Here is a 17,306-nt window from a genome sequence, read left to right on the forward strand (position 1 = left end):
TTATAAACCTGATGGCCTTTGAGGAGGCTGCTAGTGAGGAAAATGTTATAGGAAACTGGACGAAAGAGGATATTTTTAATTCAGTGGCAAAAGCTTGAGCAACAATATCACCTGCAGTGATGTGGGAACTGGAAAATGAATCTAATAAAATAGATGATCTAGTTAAGGGATTTTCAGTCAGAGTGTTAAAGGTGCTGTTTGATTTCTTCTTGCTGTTTATGGTCAAAGGAGAGAGGGGGAAGATAAGCTAAAGGACGGATTGTTAAACTAAAAAGAAAGCCAAGACTTAGTCTTGAAAATTTCCAGCCTCTCAAGATGGGAAACAATGCAAAAACAAAGAAATGGCTTCTGAGCAAAGATCAAATCCAGGCACTGTCAGGCAATCATAGCATAAAAATGAAGCCGAGGATATGATTGTAAAATCCTTTGCTAAGATCTGAGAAAGATCTAAGATTATGACTCATGAGAGCTAGTCAGTCAGGCATTAGGGTTTCTAGGAAGCTTTAGGGTACTGTCCATCAGTAATCTCAGCAGAAACCCTGAGTAGATAAGGGATTATCTCAAACAGATTTCTAGGTGTGGCTTTTGTATGATGGAGTAAACCCCAGTAAGATTCACAGGAGACCCGCAAATTTTTAAAAAATACTTAATTGTTAGAAACATCAGCAGCTTGGACTGAAAGGAACAGAGATAGAACAAAAGGAAAAGAGCCTTTGGACGTATAGGCAGGAACCAGACTGAGAAAATTACACAGCTTCAAACGTAGGCTACCTTTCATGGAAAAATAAGTTAACTCAGAAGGCAGAAACCAAGAGCTTAAAGGTCAGAGCCAAGATTCATGGAAAATCATTCCCAAGAGGCAGTAGGAATAAGTTCTAATGAAAGAACCTCCAATATTTGTCTAGCTGGACTACAGAATCACTATGGACCTATATTCCTCTTGCTTTTTGCCCTTTGAACAGGAACATGTATAATGGTTAACCTATTCCTCCTCCATCATTGTATGTCAGGTGTCGGGGGGCGTTGGTGGTGGGTGGACAGATATCTTACCTCTTTAATCACAGGTCTTCAGATCAAAGAGCTGTTCTCAAGGAGCTATGTTCAAGAAACCATACCCAGAAAGCAAATCAAAATCATCCACATCTGGGCCTGGTTGAGATGACAAGATTCTAGACTTTGAGATGATGCTGTAACGGGATGAAACTTTTGGTGGTCTTGAGAAGGTGTGAGTACAATTTAACTGTGGGATGAGGGATAGAGGATGGACTCCAGGGTCAGCCTCCAACATGGCCCCCAAATAATTCTTGCTTCCTGATATTCATGCCCCTGTGTAGTCCCTCCCTTCCCACACTGGATAGGGCTGACTTGTGTAACCAGTAGTATATTATGGAAATGACAATATGTGGCTGCCAAGACTAGGACATAAAGGTTATTGTGTCTTCTGCCTTGCTCTCTCTTGGATCACTCACTCTGGGGGAAGTCAGAAATCATGTCATTTCATGAGGCCACTCAAACAGCCCTAAGGGCAGACCCATGTGGTAAGGAACTGAGCCAGGATGAACTTGACTGCCATATAAGTGGGCCATCTTAGAAGCAGATCCTCCAGCCCCAATCAAACTTTCAGAGGATTGGAGATCTAGCTGAGATTTTAACTGTAACCTCACGAGTGACACTAAACCAGGATTACCCAGCTAAGTTGCTCTCAAATTCCTGAACCACAGAAATTGTGAAAGATAATGACTGTTCATTGTTGTTTTCAGCCACTAAATTTTGGGGTAATCTTTATGAAACAACAGATAACTAAAACCATGAACTACAATCTTATGAGGTAATAAATGACTGCTTAAAAATATTTTGTGTTTCTCAACTGCATCAATTGAACAAAGGTTCCATATCAACTATGGTAATAGTTCACTTCTAGACTTATATCAATTTAAGATACCGTATATAGTTTGAGTCATATACTTTGAAAGACATTGGCAAACACACTGAGAGCACTAAAGGACTATCAGGATAGTGAAGACAACAAAATATAACATGAAGAGTACGTGAAAACAACTAGTGATTTGTCCTTAAGAACAGCTGGTGACCCTTTGAGTAAACTTAGAGGTGACATGGCCTCTGTACATGTGTTTAAAGCATGAGCACAAGAAACATGTAATAGATATATCCTGCATATCCTATGTTAAAAGGGCAGAAAGAGAACAAAAGGCTAAAAGTTATAGAACAGTAGATTTCAAATAACACAGAGAAGCATTTTTTGATGCTTCCAATTCTCTAACAGAAGAATAATTTCTTCATAGGAAGAGTTGAAACACAGGCTAGATTATCACCTATGAAAAATGTTGTACAGAAAAATACTGGATTAGGATGTTGGATGAACTTTGCAAAATGTCTTTAAGGCTGCTTTCCGAGCTGATCTAAGATACATTTATTCAGTTGCCTGCAATAAATAGCAGATTTATAGGAACTCCCTTCCACAAACTTCCAAAGTCTTGTAGAAGTTTCATCACAGGTGACACAGTGGACATTTTGCAGATCCATGGAATGGAATTATTGTTTTCCCAATTACGTGAGCATCTAGAAACAAACCAGAGGGACAACTACAGAAGGAAGATACCTCCATGATCCTAATTTGTCCTGAAGATTAAAAAAAAAAAACTTCTCTGGGATAGATGTATTTTCTGAAGCTAAGATTCACATTCAGTTTTGGCCTCACTTTAAAGCAGAACATTGTGGATTAGATTGATTTATAAGATTTAAAGTCAACTTGCATATCACAAGGTACAAAGAAGGTAAGCAAAAATCATTTTCTCCACTGGGAGTCATTTCATTATCTACTGTTTGAGGAACATCCAGAGGATCCATTATGTGCCATACTTGTAAGTGTTAAGCTTTCAATCAACTAAGCAAAGTCATAAAATTGTTGATGACAGAGTTCAGAAAAGATCTGAGGATTCTTACTTCTTAATGTAATCCTCACACTTTTGGGGTTTCTTAAGAGCTATATTATTTTTTTCTGGAGGGATAAAAATAAAAACTACACAGGAGGCACAAACTTCTATGTAAAAAGTAAATAAGCTACAAGCATATATTGTACAGCACAGGGAGTACAGCCAATATTTTATAATAAGTTTAAATGGAGTATAATCTGTAAAAATATTGAATTACTATGTTGTACACCTGAAACTAATATAATGTTGTAAGTCAACTATACTTAAACAAAACAAAAACATACACAGAAGATGAGTTGATATCCTCATCCTTAAAAAATATCTTAGGAACTACCGCTGGGAAAATATTTACAATTATAAAAACAATATGCCTGCAATACTTTATTTGTTAGATAATTTTGTCTAATGTAATAATAGTTCTTTAAACAGAAATGTGGTAAACAAAACTATACTCTTTTCCAATTGTCTCTGAAGTTATTAAGGAATCTTTTCTCAGTTTTACCATCTATAAATTGGGATTAATATTTATGTAGAACATATATGAATATTATGCAAACACTGATTTGTTATCTACTGTGCTTTGAAGAGGAAGATTCTGATAATTGTGAAATACTTTTTAAAAAAAGTTTCATTTCTCAAATTTATTAAGACAGTGATCGTATGTTCACTGAATAATGCATATTAAAATGCCAACCTTAAGCCTAAAGTAAACATTTTTTTTGATGTTACACAGGCTCAGTGTCCTGAGCTCTTCCCAGGGAATGTAAAAGCCCATTCTTAGGTTGCTGTCTTAGAAAAAGCTCATGTTCAACATCTTTTCTTATCATTGATCCCCGAGGCTAAGCCTCCCAAGTTATTTTTCCATCATCATTATTTTTATTTTATATTACCAGTATAGATTAAGTAGAAAAATATATAAGGCAAAGTATTCATAAATATATCAACATTTGAACATGGATACTTGCCTTTCAAACTCTTAGTTAATATGCCAAGATTTTTAGATTGTAGTTCAAAGTTCTTAAGTTCTTTGCTTTATAACTGAGGGGGAATGTCTGCTTTTTTCACTTCTTACAAAATGTTTCTAGCCTATGAGCCTTCACCAGTCCCTGGGATCCACTGGGATTAACATTTATAAACTGCAAATACACAAAAAGCAAAGGGACAAGGCTTTCCAAATAGGTATAAATTTGTTTTTGTGGTGGTAAATGAGGTAATCTTAATTATTAAGAAGAATGGAGAACACTCATTTTCAACATATATTGCAATTAAATTCAGTTTGTTTAAAAACTGAATTGTTCTGGGTTTAGAATCTAGGAAATGTATAAGAAAGTATATTTCTGATAATGATAGGAGTACCCACTTTTCATATTGGATGGCTACTTGTATGTGACAATGCTAAATATTTAAACTACTGAAAAATTAATGTATTTATTTCCCTTCTTAGAAAGGCTGCAGGCTTTTTAATTCAAAAGGCATTGTTAACCTATGAAGGTTTAGTGTTAAGGACATTATAATATAAACTAACTAAAACGTTGAATGTCTTTGTACATGGAGTATAATTTTTTATAGCTATGTATTTATTTCCTATAATGGAAACTAACCTCATATAATTTTTATTTTATCTTTTTTCCTGCAGTGGAAGCGTGGAATCCTAACCCCTGGACTGCCAGGGAATTCCCTATAATTTTGAAAAGAAAATAAATTTTAAAATGTAGAATGAATGGATTTCTATTTTCTCAACCATCTTTATAAATCATATGCCAATATCAAAATGTTATTGGCATACAGAATATTTATGAAAGTTCAATATCCCTTTTCTTTAAGTCACAGCTTAAAGTAAGTTTTCAGTGTTTGACTTAAAATTAGTTCATTCTCAACTTGTATAATCCTTAGCCTTAATATATTAATTACAGTTCTTCCTTTGTGGCTCTGATATTTACAGTTTAATTCATAGTAAGATAATATTTGAAATAACACTATCAGTGCAACAAAGAACATGCATCTTCATATTTTAGAATATAATTTCCTAGAGACTTTGATACATTATTATAGCTATAAAAGCCTATGGTTAACTCCGTGCATTAAAACAACAGTGAAGAAATAAATACATACTATTTCAGATGGTAAAATGGAAAAGAAGAGAGATTCAGTGTGGAATACACTGACCATTACCAGGGATTCATGGGTCACCTATCCTCTTTATTCATTCTTAAGTAAAAGCAAGATCAAAACCATCAATTCAATAGCACAAGTATTCAGACTGCATTTCTTTAAAAAGTGTTTTGGGGAATGCAGTTTGGAGAACATCTGGCCCATCGACATGCAAATAAATACTAGTAAATACTTGACTTGGAGGCGCTAATATTGATCACTTATAGTCTAAACATGTCACATAAGACTCTAAAACTTTTCTTTAGCTCTGAGCTCTTATGATGGTTTCCCACTGATTAAAAAAAAAAAAAAAAAGGCAGAAATGCCATTCCTTTCAGTAAAGGATGTGAGGGAACTTTTTAAGGACATAGGTTTTTTTTTTTTTATTTAACATAAATGTAATTAAATTATTGGGGAAATTTTTTCTTAAAAACAAACACTAAATTATGAGCTAACCTGGATCTTATATATCTTTGTATCCTCAGATCCTAACAGTATCCAGCACCAGGTAGAAATTCACTAAATAGGAATTGAATTAATTATTTTACAAATGAAATAAAACAAATATTAAAAAAATTAGCATCATTAGTATTATTAAGTTTGGCATTAATTCAATAACAACTCAGTATATTTTGTTTTCAAGGGTCAAATCTGTATCATTAAACATTACCATTTTATAGGTAATTCAAAACTTTATACAGTTAGGCACAGTTGTATAAATACTATTTATTAACTCATATTAATTTTAAATTAATATTTAAATTAATATGGAATTAATAAATGTTTTTCTGGTTAAAATCCCAAGCATGAAATATATCAAATAGGATGTAAATGAACTATAGATGTCAAGTCACAAACAGCTAAAAAATAGAAATGTATAATAGAAATGTGAATAGGTCTGAACATCTGTCACATATTGCTAACTAGAATAAGTGTCTTTGTTTAATTGAATTTGGAGTTTATTTGCACTTATTCCAGACACTTGGAAACTAGCTATTGTTACTGTGATTGTTGGTGAACTTTTAATGGATCAGATGCTATGCCAATTTTAATAGGCAGTAATTTTTGGTCTAAAAGTATGAATGTGTGAAAATTAAAACAAAATGGAAATGCTGACAGATGTTCAGCTTGAAGATCACTACCTTGGACTTTATCTTGTGTTTTCAAGTTCTTTTCTCATCAGATGCTGTAAGAAAACCTCTAAACAGCTCTTGAAATGACAGTACATCTTCGCTGAGATCTCCTTCTTGAATCTGCATATTTTTATTCTCAAATTATGTTAAATGTCCAGATCTACTCTAGGACTACTAAATATATAATAAGTAATACTAATTTACTAAAAAGAATTGCTCCCTCTAGTGAATTCACAGTATTACTTCAATCTCTGGCACGGTTGCACTGAGTAATTTAATAAATGATAGAAATGATAATGACTATTAGGTTGATGATAGTGGTCTGGCCTGCTTTTGCGGTATTAACTTTTAATGTTTTCTGTGCTTGAATATAGGGAAGTTTCATAATGATCAATTAGAGCTGCTTTCTGGATATTTCAGAACACTACATTTAAAAAACCTGCATCGAAAAGATAATTTATTTCTAAAACTCTTCGGATTACTTTGAAACACATTTGGTGCCAAGTTATCTCCAGGGCTATGACCATGTTAACTTCAGCAAAGTAAAGAGGGTGATTTAAAGCAATTGTCCTAATAGTTAGATTATGGTAGAGTAAGTTTAACTAGAAATCTAATTCTAGACATACTGCCTGTCTTTGCTCTGATTGCCATATACCTCAGAAAAATTAGACATTTTTAACCTTTTTCCTCTCTGCTAGTCAGAAATGCTGTGCAACTAATGATACAGATATAAAAATATTTGACATTCTTTGGAGTTTCATTTAAAGTTCTATTACAATACCTTAAAATAAAGTAAAATAGTGGGGCTGCTGCGAAAGGAAGAGCACCATTTAATTCTCAGTTTGTTAATGCAAGACCTGCCTGGCCTTCAAATAATTCATTTTAAATCACAGGAAGGAGCAATTAAAATTGTGAAGTCATGCAGGTGATTACATTTATACAACTAATTAATTTAAATGTGACAATAATAATAGAGCAAAACAAAACGAAATCAGTCAGGAGACTCACTTTTCTTTCAAAGCAGGATTCTATTTTCTGGGGAATTTGAATTACCTGGATAATTATTTCTGTACTTGACCACTTTGCCTAAACAGGCAAAACCTTTTTACAGTGTAATTTCAGTTAATAAAACAGATGGTATGGGTTACCAATCCCATCATATTATTCTCTGTATCAATAATAACAGAGTGACTCCATCAAGTTTTATGTAGTTTTCACCTTCCAAGTGCTTAGCAAACATTAATTTATCATCGCAGCACTCCCATGAGGAGGTAGGAATTTTTAATAAATAAAATATAATAAAACATATTCTAGATTGATTTACTTGAAAGCACCTGTGAAAGACAGAGAAACTCTAAAAATTAAATGATTATATTAATTATATGAAAGAAGGTAATATTGTTTTATGACTAACTCTTCTTGGAAGTCATTTCAGGAGGAACTCATGGGCGTAAGGGGCCTGTCAAGGTTTTACAAATTTCTCTTCTTTCTCAAGTGAAGGAACCATTAGCGACTTTTCCTTGGAGACATGACTGAGCCCAGGCTACGTGCAACCCTGGTCTCGCGAACCCATGCGGCCGGCTTTTCCCGGTGTTCCCCGGACCCCCCGGAGCAGAAGCCCCGCCCCGAACGCCGCCGCCGCCCGCGCCCGCGCCGCCTTCGGCCGCTCGCCCGCTGGGTGAAGCGGGGATTCCGGTGCCGGGAGCCCAGTTAGGTAGGTCATGCTCAGGGTTTCAGTCACCTCTGCCTTTCTCGAGCCTTCCTCCCTCCCCTCCAAGGCCAACTGCGCCACTAATTCTGAAAAGCCTGCAGCTTCGTCCTCGCCCCCGGCCTCTCCGCGCGCACCTCTTGCTCCTTGCTCCGAGGTGGAGCGGCGCTCTGCACTGGAGGAGGCCTGGGCCGGAGCGGGAGGCCCGCGGTCCTGCGCGCGAGGCCGGCCTGGGACTGGTGGGCGGTGGAGGGCGAGGCGGGCCCCGGGCCGGGTGTGCGGGCTCCGGGCGCGGCTCGGGCCTCGCCAGCCTGCGTCCTGTCGCGTCGCGACCCCGGCGCGGCCGGGCCAGGAAGGAGCGGAGCAGGCGGTGCTCTAGGCTTCAGAGAACGGGAAGGGTATCCATACACCGGGAAGGCGAGCGACGCTTGCGGCCTTCGCCGTCCCACACGTTCCCAAACGGTGGGGCCTGATTACAAGTCGAGGGAGGCGACCTACGTCCAACTGGGCGGAGAGTGACCTCCGTCTTACTCGGAGTCTGCAGTTCGTGTCACAGCTCTCAGTGACTTTCCCAATTCCCGGGCTCTGTCCTTTGTGGAAACTTAAAGAATGGCTGCCCCTGAACGTACTTAAAGCTTTCTGGTTGTCCCTGTGTGGAGTGTTGAACGTCGGTTTGCTCCAAAGCGGTTGAGCTATCACTATGGGCAAACCTCACATCCCAGCACCGCTCGTTGAGTGACGATGAGTGTCCAAAGGTGACATCGGTGCCTTTGTAGTAGTAACTGAGGAGGAAGAACATTTTATTTACTTATTTATTTAAATTTCACAAGTAGAGAGAAATCAAGGGTTTGGTTGAGTGTATAAGAGTTCAGAGGAAGGAGAAAGGCAGGTGTATAAAACCAGAAGACATTTATTTGGTATATTCCTGGCCTTTCTCTTGCACTGTCCGAGAAAAGGGCCCCCTTTGAAAAGATGAAATGAGATTCAGGAAAGTTCATTGTTTCTCAGATGGAGAAGATATTTCTGTTTTCCTCAGAATATTTCTGCTTTTGATCACCCTTGATTTAGGGAGATAGAAAGGCTAAGTACGAATTGGACTTCATTTCATCAAACCTATCTGTCTTCATTGAGGTTTTGTTAGCCCTTTCGTTCCTTACAGTTAAATACGGCACCCCTCTCCCCCCGCCAATGGTTCAGATATAGCCCATTCAGTTAATAGTCTATCTCTGTCTACAAAGAATTTGATTTGGTTTTTAAAACTACACATACGGAAAAGAATACAAATAAAATAACTATTAAGACTCAAAGTGGGGGTGAAATTTTTATTGGCTAAAGTTGATTAGCATATTTGGCTCTGAGCTTCCCCATATTCCTTGGACGAAATGTATTGATACTTTCTGCTCAGACTGAATAGTAAAAGAACTAGAAGGCATTTTGGTTTCTGAGAGGGCATTCTGTAAAATCCTTAACCTGCCACTAGAGGCTGCTCTTAATTCTTAACATGAGAGGACTAATCACAGTCAATAAGGAACGGGAAGTTACTACTTTGGAAATTGCATTGCTTTGCTATTCACATGTTGATGTCTTTTTCCCACTAACAGTTCTTTCTTTTAAGAAATATTGTTATTGTTATCATATATTTTTGGGCTCATATCAATTCTGTTTGTTTGGTTGTTGGTATCCAAATAGAAGATGAAGACACTCTTACTTTTGGCTTATACTCTTGTATTTCAGCATGGTATGTAGGTAGGCCTGGGTTGCTTTTGGTTGCTATTACTGAATTTCCTTTTATGCAGTTAGAAAGAAAACTCACTTTTTATTAAGGCACAATTCATGACCAAAATGCATTGTGTCTATCACTTTTCTTATTAACCATTATGGTGAATTAAATGGTTATTGTCATTTACCCGCTGTCTTTTTTAATAAAATAAGGGATATGCAGAAAGGACTTTTCAAATAGGCAAGATATAATTAGGTCTCAAATAAGCAAAGAACGAATGAGTACAAGGTGAAGATTTATGAAAAGTTCCGACAGCTGAGAGAGGCTTTATTTCTCATCAGAGGCATATTGCATTCAAAATATTTTAATTTCTGATAAGTGAGATCCACCACTTAAGTGTCACATGGCAAAGTATTAAGCTGAAACATGAGTCTTAAAGTAAACATTCAGCTTTCTACATGATATACAAGACCTGCCCTTTTTGACTTCCAGGTCTCATTGCAACTTGCAAAGGGGATGGATTTTAGCATTTATTGAGCTCCTGCTATGTGCCAATTACTGTGCTAGGTGTTTTATGAACAGTTATTTCATTTTATCCTTACAAGTCTTATGGAGCAGATATTAGCACCTTTTTAAAATGAGGAGATAGGCTTAGTGAAGTTAAAAGTAACTTGTTCAGGATCCAACAGCTATCGAGGGGCGAAGCTGAGATCTGATCTGGTCTGGTTGATGACAAAGCCATCTTTCTAATTCATCGTGCTTGAAGAAGTTTAGCAAGAACAAGGGTACTATTAAGGAATCATTCATATATTTGATAAATAGTTCTTAAATTTTATTTTCATCAGTTAAGTTCCATACTTATTCAGATTTCCTTCATTTTTATCTATTGCTCCTTTTCTGTGTCAGGATACCATATTGCATTTAATTGTTATATGTCCTTGAGGCTCCTCTTGGTTATAACAATTTCTCACACTTTTATTGTTTTTGATGCCTTTGACAGTTTTGAGTACCAGTCAGGTATCAATATTTTGTAGTCCGTCCCTCAGTTGCAACTTGCCCCATGTTTTTCTCATGATTAGATGAGGGTTCTGGATTTGGGGAGAATGACCAGAGCCGTGACGTGCCACCTCATCACATCATATCAAAGGTGTATACTAACAGCATGATTTATCAGCGATGTCAACGTGGAACACCTGGCTGAGGTAGTGTTTGCCAGGGTCTCCACCTTAAAGTTGCCTTTTTTCTCCCTTTTCATGCTGTACTCTTTAGAAGGAAGTTATTATGCATAGCCTGCACTTAAGGAGAGGGGAGCTATGCTCCACCTCCTTGAGGGTGGAGTATCTACATCAATTATGTGGACTTCTGTACAGGATATTTGTGTATTCTTCCCCATTTATTAATTTATTTAATCACTTATTTATGTCAGTGTGGACTCATGGTTATTTATTTTATACTTTGGGTTATAATTCAGTACTACTTCATCTATCAGTTAGTCCAGCTTTGGCCATTGGGAGCTCTTTCAGTTGGTTTCTGTGTCTCTCTCTTTTACATACCCCCATGATGGTGATGCGCTGTTTTGTTTTGTTTTTGAGCACTTCCTTACTTTCTGGCATTATAAGATGCTCCAGACTCATCTTGTATACTTCCTGCCCTAGTCCTAAGATCAGCCATTTTTCCAAGGAGTCCTGGTTTCTTTTCTTGGAGAACAGTATTAGAAATCAAGATATGGGTGCTAAATGTGCTCAGTACTACTGGGGTGTTGTTGCTTCTAGTCTGTCAGCTGACAGAACAAGGAAAGCTGTGTGTGTATACTGACCTCTCTATATACACATATCTATAAATATCTCTATATGCAACCATCTGTCTCTGTATGAAGCTAAACATGAGTTCATACTGATGCCTCAAACTCGAATCCATTTATCACATGGATCATTCTAGCCCCCTTCCCTTCCTTATTTGTAACCTCTCATTCCCATAGTGCAAAACCTGGCTCCCACCATCTGCCATCCATTTGCTTAATTGTTCAGTTCCACCAGATATGTATAGCAGAGTCAGAATTGTTAACCAGAACTTCTATGGGAAACAAATTTATCAACTAAAATACAGTGCTTATATATAGTTTCTTCTGCCCTTAGTCTTATAGAATCCACTCATTTTCACAGTTACAGAGGTCAGCATATTTCCCTCCCCCCCATTCATTGAGGTGGTAAATAAATTTGTAATTTTTGGTCACATTCTGTATTCAATCTGGGATCCTCTGACCTCCTAAATGATTTTTTTTCCTAATTTGCACACATTAATTTTTATTCTTTGTACTGTAAAGTTCTGTGGGATTTGACAAATGTAAGGGATATAGATTTTTCAGGTATAGATTTTGGAGGCATCTCTGTATATACAACAGTTAAAGTCATGCAGGTGTGGCACCCCAAAGGGTAACATGTGGAATAAAAAATAGGAAGGAGTACAGAACCTGGGAAACATCAACACTTAAGGGGCAGGTGGAGGAAGAGAAACCAGAAAAAGAACAAGAAAGAGTGGTCAGAAATGTATGAGAGAAAGAGAGAGAGCTCTAAGGAAGCCCAGGGAGGAGGATGTCAAGAAGGAGGATGTTACGGGTTCAGTTGTGTCACCCCAAAAATTCATATGTTGAAATTCTAACCCCCAGTACCTCAGAATGTGACCTTATTTGGAGATAGGGTCTTTACAGAGGTAGTCAAGTTAAAGTGAGATCTTTAGGGTGAGCCTAATCCAATATGACTGGTATCCTTTTAAAAAGGGGAAATTTGAACACAGAGATACACAGGGAGAGTGCCATGTGAACATGAAGATAGCTATCTAAGCCATCAAGAGAGGCTTGGGACAGATCATTCCTCCACAGCCCACAGAAGTAAACAACCCTGCGGACACCTTGATTTCAGATTCTGGCCTTCAAAACTATGAGACAACAAAATTCTGTTGTTTAAGCCACCCAGTTTGTAGTACTTTGTTATGACAGCTTTGGCAAACTCATACAGGAGTGGTCAGTTATCTTGGTTGTTAATGATTGTTCACGTAAGATAAGGAATGAAAACATGCCCATTGACTTAGCAGGAACCATTTCAGATGCAAAAATTATGATGTGGTGGATTGATGAGTGAATAGTAGGTGACCAAGTAGAGACTAGTCATAGGCTTTTGCTTTAAATAAAATTGGTGATGCAGGAAATGAAGGCAATTTGTTGAGTGAGGCTCTCACCACTTCAAACTTCCCACTTAGTTGTACTTGATTCTCTTTCTACTTCTAAACACCTTACAGTAGAAAAATCAAATTAGTATTTCTAATTCTTTATTTTCAGTTTTTTTTTTTTTTGCGGTACGCGGGCCTCTCACTGTTGTGGCCTCTCCCGTTGCAGAGCACAGGCTCCGGACGCGCAGGCTCAGCGGCCATGGCTCATGGGCCCAGCAGCTCCGCGGCATGTGGGATCTTCCCAGACCGGGGCACGAACCCGTGTCCCCTGCATCGGCAGGCGGACTCTCAACCACTGCGCCACCAGGGAAGCCCTATTTTCAGTATTTTATTTCTCTATTAAAAAAATTTTAGTGGTTCTGCCATGACTTTGTTAAAGTAAAATTTGTTAAGTAGAGCACAGGGTGCTGGATGGTGAATCATGGTACAACAGACCAGTAGAGAAACTGGAAGAGAGGAGTATATTGCTCACAGGTCCTGGAGGAAATACAAGGCATGTCTTGAGGGGCCGCATGGGGAGGTCAAGGCAGAGTGCGGACAGAGCAATAGGAGCTGGGGAACATGCTTTCGTAAGGGTTCATGGGTGGAGTGCTTTGTGGTTCCCTGGGCTAAGGCAGAATTGGTCAGTTCCGACCGAAAGCAGGGTTTTGGTAAGTTCCATGGGGGTTTTATCTAAGAAACACACAAGGTCCTAGGAGGAGGGTAGACTGTTGGTTACAAGGGCTATTGAGGGAGTCATATCAGGAACTTAATTTGTGACTTTGTGGGTTGTTATCTAGGGTGTGTGCTTGCATGAGGGGCTTGTGTCAGTTTAAGGTCCCTCTAGGCCACTTGGTCAAACAAAATGATGCCGAGGCAGCAGTACCATGAAGTAGTTTACCTGAACTCTTGACAGTTTCCTTAGTTGCCTATGGGATAAAGGCCTCAGGTTAACTTTCAGGACTTCACATATTCTGGACCCTATACATAAATTCAGGTTTGTGATCCTCGTCCCTTCCTCTCTTCTACATTATATCAAGTTTATTAAAAACTCTGGCCTTTTCCCCCCAACTTTGTTGTGTTCCTCTAGCTGTATCTTACTCATCCTTCAAGATAAAATTTAAGGCCTAATTCAGTTAGGACTTGGCCAACTCTTTTTTTTTTAGTTTAATTTAATGTTTTTTTTTTTGGCTGCGTTGGGTCTTTGTTGCTGCACGCGGGCTTTCTCTAGTTGTGGCGAGCAGGGGCTACTCTTTGTTGCGGGGCGTGGGATTCTCATTACGGTGGCTTCTCTTGTTGCGGAGCGCGGACTCTAGGCGCCCGGGCTTCAGTAGTTGTGGCACTCAGGCTCAGTAGTGGTGGCTTGTGGGCTCTAGAGTGCAGGCTCAGTAATTGCGGTGCACAGGCTTAGTTGCTCTGTGGCATGTGGGATCTTCCTGGACCAGAGCTCGAACCTGTGTCCCCTATAGTGGCAGGTAGAGTCTTAACCACTGCGCCATCATGGAAGTCTGGCCAACTCTTTAAATTACTGTTTAAGGCCAACTTTTGTTTAAAATATCAGTTTAAAGCTAACAGTTTCTGTTTACTAATATACATTTAAAGGTGTATCTTCAGAGGCAAATAGTAGAAAATCGGGAATATTTCTGAAAAATGCTAGTCAAACAGCCCTACTTTTATCTAAAAACCTCACATAGTACATCGGTTAGCTGATGTGGTTGAGCAGATATAGTTTCGTGCAGCCCTGGGAGGGACTCCATGTTGGTGTCAAGTTTCAATCCATCAACAGTTTGTATGCCTCCTTCCTCCTAGCTGAATTCTCAGCCAACTGAGACAAATAAGGAGTTATTATAGATAAAGACTAGGTTGGAGGACATAGCTTCGTAAGCAGTAAAAATAACAAACCCAGAGAATTAGGTAGACGCACCACTCTGCCATGACTCCCTGGGCAACTTCATGTCCACTTCCCCTACCCCACAGGGAGCCTTTATTGCTAAGTTTGTTTTATTTCTGAAAACATATCAGAACATTGCACTCTCTGGACAGGTAGACTCCTAGAAGAGAAAAGAAGTATGAATTGACCCAGGTATGCCCCAAATATGAGGGGAGAAGTGAGTAAAGAGACAGAGAAGGGTCCTACTCCTAAATATGAGGGGAGAAGTAAAGGGGCAGAGAAGTGTCAGTACTTTTGCTCCGTTAGAAGATACCTCTGCATTGAAGGACACATTAGGTGTTGGAAATACATTCATTTCTAACATTTGGGGAGAAAGAAAAGGGATTCTTGCCAGAGAAATTTCCTAGGGACTTATAGCACTTGCATCAATAGTCTTGAAAACTTCGAGAAAGAATCTTTCTCTTCTACCATCTCTGAAATAATCCAAAGATCACCCTAATTCTTTTTTTTTTGGCTGCATTGGGTCTTTGTTGCTGTGCACGCACTTTATCTAGTTGCGGTGAGCGGGGGCTACTCTTTGTTGTGCTGCACGGGCTTCTCATTGCGGTGGCTTCTCTTATTGCAGGGCACAGGCTCCAGGCTCACGGGGGCTTCAGTAGTTGCAGTATGCGGGCTCAGTAGTTGCGGCACGGGGGCCCCTAGAGCGCGTGGGCTTCAGTAGTTGTGGCTCGCGGGCTCTAGAGTTTAATGTCCCCTGCATTGGCAGGCGGATTCTTAACCACTGCACCACCAGGGAAGTCCTTATCACCCTAATTCTTGAGTTTGCTTTGTGGATAGCTACACCCTTGACTTAATATTTATAATTTCCTATTATCTATTGACAGTGTCTGGTTTGAAAAATATTGACAGTTAACAAAACAAGGCACAACTAAAACTATGGCCGTATCTGTAAGGTGTATATGAAATCGAAGTGCCCATGTTGGAACTTGTATACTTAAATCTTATTCTTTATTGTTTCAAATTAAAGACCCTCCTTCCCCAATACCAACATGAAATATGAAAATAAAAACGTCCACGTGAGAGAATCTAAGCATGGCAGTCAGAACCAGAACTTAGGGTAGATTCTGGGGCAGTGTTACATGCAGCATGAATTTGGTGGATGAGGTTAGAAGATCAGATCCCAGTTGACCACTAGGACTCTTCTCAGCTAACTGCTGAAAATGTTGTAGATCCCATGTTGCTCTGTTCTATTCTCAAGTTATGACTGCACATTTGATTTAAAAGTTTAACCTAAACTTTGATAATTTATATACAGTCATTGACTGATCTTAGCTGGATCCAGAGTGTAGTCTATCACTGTATATTTGAAAGAAAAAAAAAAGCACAGCCCTTTACTTACCCCCAATTATGCATGTGTTAGCTTACCAGGAATTTTGTCGAAATTTTTTATAGCTTCCTCCTGGAAGTATTTCAAGTTTAGACGTTCCTGAAAAATCAGAGCATTGAATCTCCTTATTGTCATGTTGTGGGTAAATTTTTCAGGAACAGCATACATTTATTTGAGCTTTTATTGATTCTTATACCTAGACCTTTAATTCCTTGGGTAGGAATCATTTACACCACTCAGGGATAATCATTGTCATAATGTTGACATAGATCCTTCCAATTATAATACATCTTTAATTTATCTTGAAGTGTTGATTGCAAAGGTATATTAATTAAAGTTATAGATTTTATGATACTGTATCAAGAGTTGTTTTATTTTTTCCCCTAAGAGAAGATAGCTGAGGAGGAAGCTTAGCAATATTTTCTTTAAATCTTTTACAGGCTAAAACAACTGGAGCCATGCTCTACATCCTATAATTTTGGACCTTAATGATTAGCCTATGTGTTAGATGCAAAATTATCTATCTGGGAAAATCTTACCTTTGTACAGTGGTTCTACTTTTGGAATGGAAGTCTGTTCATACAGCTGCTTCTCAACTTTCATAAGAATATGTCAACATTTCTCTCAGTTTGTCTGTTAAAATAACAGGAGAGAAAATCTGTATTCAGACTCACTACTATTTTGATAAAACATCAAAACTCAGTTGAAAATAGTATTTTTGAGAGGTTATCTGAAGAATATATAGTCCATTTCATTTGTCTAGAAGTCTTAAAATTTAACTTTGGATTAAGTCAGATATCAGTTAGCTGAGAATTGACTTTTGAATTTAGCAAGTCCTGACCTCACAAACGCACTTTAAGTGGAATGGTGGGGATTAAAGCCCGATTAGAATGGGCTCAAGGGAGAAATTTTAGATGAACCTAGACAACTCTGTTTTGTTTTGTTTTTGTCTTTTATTTGCTGATAAAATCTTGGACATAACAAATGCTGTATAATATCGGTTGAATGAATAAATGAATATCTCTAAGTATTTCTCTAAAAGGGATCCCTGATATTGGAATTGCTAGGTCTGATGGCATACCCATTTAAAATCTGATAGTCTCTGCTAAATTCTCCTCTAAAAAAGAATGGACAACTCTTTAGAGAAATTTGCAGTAA

The 17,306-nt window shown here is 38.3% G+C and overlaps 1 protein-coding gene across 7 annotated transcripts in view; it reads left to right on the plus strand.

Annotated features, from left to right (window-relative positions):
* Positions 1 to 7,860: 7,860 nt before the first annotated feature.
* ELOVL6 (ELOVL fatty acid elongase 6) overlaps positions 7,861 to 17,306 on the plus strand; it is a 435,739-nt gene continuing 426,293 nt past the window's right edge. For all 7 annotated transcript variants that reach the window (XM_073804980.1, XM_073804977.1, XM_073804979.1 and 4 more), the window contains exon 1: positions 7,861 to 7,952. The gene's annotated coding sequence lies outside the window, so the exon portion shown is untranslated. The remainder of the gene's footprint in view (positions 7,953 to 17,306) is intronic.

This window comes from Tursiops truncatus, chromosome 5 (genome assembly GCF_011762595.2).
Source record: "Tursiops truncatus isolate mTurTru1 chromosome 5, mTurTru1.mat.Y, whole genome shotgun sequence".
NCBI classification, from domain to species: Eukaryota; Metazoa; Chordata; class Mammalia; order Artiodactyla; family Delphinidae; genus Tursiops; species Tursiops truncatus.